The sequence below is a fragment of the Macrobrachium nipponense genome, chromosome 26 (genome assembly GCF_015104395.2).
Source record: "Macrobrachium nipponense isolate FS-2020 chromosome 26, ASM1510439v2, whole genome shotgun sequence".
Lineage (NCBI taxonomy): Eukaryota > Metazoa > Arthropoda > Malacostraca > Decapoda > Palaemonidae > Macrobrachium > Macrobrachium nipponense.
This window is the reverse complement of record NC_087215.1, coordinates 19418896-19423087: the sequence shown is the minus strand read 5'-3', so window position 1 is coordinate 19423087 and position 4192 is coordinate 19418896.

The following is a 4192-nucleotide window of genomic DNA, read 5'->3' as shown; positions in this document are numbered from 1 at the left end:
GTTAAAATGACCCTTAATCATGTGTCTGGCAACGCTGTAGGACAGGCCAACTTCGGGCCTTGGTGGCTGAAAACTTCATGGGGCAAGGCTCATACAGCATTATACACTGTGCAGAAAACTCGATTGCGCCGAAGAAATTTCGGCGGATTTTTTACTTGGTTTAGATTGGGTTGACATTTTTGTATAGCATATATAAATATATACATACTTGTTTCCAATATAATCTTTGTAAGAATATTTTAAGAGTATTTATGCAGATTTCCTGCTACTGAAGCTTTATATCCATTGCACGTAGTTCTAAGAAGAGCAGAAATAGTTAATAAAATGGTTCGGTTTCATTAGACCACAAGAATCACGAGTTAGCTCATTTATTGTTTTAGAAGTGAGATAAAGATCCCTTTAATCGCGTGAATGTCTCATTCGACGTTTATAAACTCCGATCAACAAGTTCATTCTCTTAGAAATAATTATTACTTCCACTTGTTCCCTCCTAGATTGTTCGCGCGTCCTCACGCGATACCTGAAACAGCTCAGTTCTATCGTAAAGTTTGTTTGTATGGTGTTTTGACGTTGCATGGAACCAGTGGTTATTCAGCAACGGGACCATCGGCTTTATGTGACTTTCGAACCACGCCGAGAGTGAACTTCTATCACCAGAAATACATATCTCTGATCCCCTCGATGGAATGTCCGAGAATTGAAAACTCACGGCCACTGAGGTGGCAGGCCAAGACCAAACTTTCTTTTGCCACGAGAAGCATTAATTAAAACACGTTTTATCTAAATTTGCTGGATTTGATGTACCTTACCCACCCACAATAGAATTCAGCAAGAGCATCAATAAAATAACGTTTGACGCAACGATATATTACGATGATACACACCATTCTTAACAAAGATCTTCACAAAAGCTATAACTCAAAACATGGTGGTATAAAACAGTAAAACGAACGTCTCAGAATATCCTGTATAAAAGAATGATTAAATTGAAGTCAGGAGAAGCTGAGAAGCACCACACAAGCAAGCGAGGAGACAGAAGGGATCACTCGTAAAAACACGACATTTTTACTTTGCACAGAAGCAAGACCAAACATAAGTTCATTTAATATACTAAGCTCTTGTATAGTAAATGAACTTATGTTTGTCCTTGCTTCTATACAACGTAAAAATGTCGTGTTTTTACAAGTGATCCCTTCTGTCTACTCGCTTGCTTGTGTAGTGCTTCTCAGCTTCTGACTTCAATTTAATCATTCTTTTATACAGGATATTCTGAGACGTTCGTTTTACTGTTTTATACCACCGTGTTTTGAGTTATTGCTTTTGTGAAGATCGTTGTTAAGAATGGTGCGTATCATCATCAAATGCAACATTACCAAGAGCAACATCAGCGGTGTACGTATATAGTACAGCCAGAATATGAAAAATCTTTTGTTGCTTGTTTTAGACGATGGTTCAACAATATCTGACCTCAAGTGCCAATCTGACAGGTTCTTTGTGTCTGTTTGACTGATAGATTAACTTGTTCTGAGTTCCCTGGTTTCTCTGGTCCCTGTTTCTGTTCCCTTTCCAACAATTGTTAGAGGATTGGACGTCTCAATCCCAGTAGTGAAAGTTAAGTATATCTTAGTTTAATCAGACCACTGTGCTGATATTTTTATGTGGCTACAATTGTTTACCTAGCAACGGGACCTACAACTTATTGTAGGATCCGAACCACATTATATCGAGCGCCTCAGTGGCGTGGTCGGTATGCTGTTGGCTTACCACCTTGGTGGCCGAGAGTTCGATTCTTAGGCATTCCGCTGAGGTGTGAGATATGCGTATTTCTGGTGATAGAAGTTCACTCTGGTTCGGAAGTCACGGAAAGCCGTTGGTTCCCTTCCTGTAAAACCAGTGCTTCCATGCAACGTAAAAACACCAAACAAACAAAATAAAAACAAAAATAATATCGAGAAATGGATTTCTAATCGCCAGAAACAAATTCCTCCGATTCCACGTTGGCAGAGCGGGAATCGAAAATCCTAGTAGTAAATCGATACAATTTTCGTAAGGTAATTTCTGAATACAGGATTCGAATTGTTCCTAGAGCTCTCTGACTGGACACTTTCTTTCCCTCTATTTCCAGAATTCGAAATTCTCTTCCTGCTTCTGTATTTCGTGAATAAATAACCATCTTTTCTGAATGGCTGTTACTTCCTTCGTGAGTTAGCCACTCCCTTCTTCTTCCCCTTTTCCTTGCCTTTATATTCCTCGGGCCTGGGCTAGATAAAAGCATTAGATCGCCCATACTTTTGGCCTTCGCTTTTGAAAAGATCGATAATCGAAGAGCCGACATATGTATAGGAAATGACTGGCAAGCAAAAAGAACTAAAAGAGAGAGAGAGAGAGAGAGAGAGAGAGAGAGAGAGAGAGAGAGAGAGAGAGAGAGAGAGAGAGAGAGAGAAGAAGAAGAAAAACATTTGACAATCGTGTTGTCAAGCGCAGCTGTTTCCATCTAAGACTTCCGCGGCTAAGAAAGACTAGTACTAGGTCTTAGTTTCCTTACTCTCTCATCACGCACTCACTGCCGCAAGGCCCTTTGCTAATCATAGGTATGTTGTCACCGATAATCTCTAACCAGTTGTTTTTTGCTCCTTCGCAGGCAGAGCTTCGGAGATGTCCTGATGCCTAAAGTATCCCCGTGTAATATAATACATGATCAGTTCTTCGCACAAAAATTCTCTTTCATAAATAATCAATTTCATCTTGCATATATTGTTATCTTTATAAGTAATCAATGCCCTCTATAACAAAAAAAAAACATTGTTTTTATAAGTAAGTAATCACTTCCCTCTTATAAAAATGAAAAAAAAAAAAAATTTTCATAAGTAATCAATGCCCTCTTATAAAAATGAAAAAACATCGTTATTTTTATAAGCAATCAATGCCCTCCTATAAAAATAAAATAAAAACATTGTTATTTTTATAAGTAATCAATTCCCTCTTATAAAAATGAAAATAAAAACAATGTTATTTTTATAAGTAATTCAATGCCCTCTTATAAAAAAAATAAAAATCAGAACATTCTTATTTTTATAAGTAATCATTTCTCTTTCATAAAAGTAAAAGAAACATTGTTATTTTTATTAGTAATCAATTTCCTCTTATTGAAAATAATTTATTTTTATTTTTATAAATAATCAATTCCCTCTTATAAAAATAAAAAAAGATTTATTTTTCATGAGTATTAATGCCCTCTCATAAAAATAAAAAAAAATTCCTTATTTTATAAGTAGTCAATTCCCTCATAAAAAACACATTGTTATTTTTATAAGTAATGAATGCCCTCTTATAAAAATAATTTATTTTTATTTTTATAAGTAATCAATTCCTTCTTATAAAAAAAATAATTTATTTTTATTTTTACAAGTAATCTATTCCCTCATATAAGAAGAATTGTTATTTTTATAAGTAATCAATTCCCTCTAATAAAAATAAAAAAAACTTATTTTTATAAGTAATCAATGGCCTCTTATAAAAATAACAATAAAAATTGTTATTTTTATAAGTAATTAATGCCTTCTTATAAGAATTAATAATCGTGACTTACTATGTGGTTATATAAGCATAAATATCATCGTAAGTATAGATGTAAATTATGCCTCATGGAAAGCGTATGATTGAAAGCATAGAATAATTAGCACATTCGATAATGACGGTTCGAATTGCAAGTAGTTGTTTTTAGAAATTCCCACTAATGGGCAACATATAACTCTCGCACGAAGGCATATTTAAAATCATTAATTTATGCAGTTTTATATCGTAGGTTTCCATACATTAACTAAATACGCAGAGTTTTTATTTATTTATGACAACAATGCTTTTCCTAGGTTTCCATAAATTAACTTAATACGCAGAGTTTTTTTTTTTTTCTTTCTTTCTTTTTGCGTACGGCCTCTCGAACGAATTCTTTTACATAGGTAAAGTTTGGAAGACTTCTTCCCTTCTTCCAGTACAAGAGTCTTAATGAAATAACATTTCGGACCAAGGGTCTTTGGTATAATTGTTTCAGACTATCTCCAGATACGATCAACACCCAAGACAGTAAAGCCAACAATATAATATTTTATACAGTTCTGACAGGTTTATAAAAACGTTTTAATGAGTATGCGCATCATTTCAGACTATTCAGGAAATGTCGCTTTCGGATTGG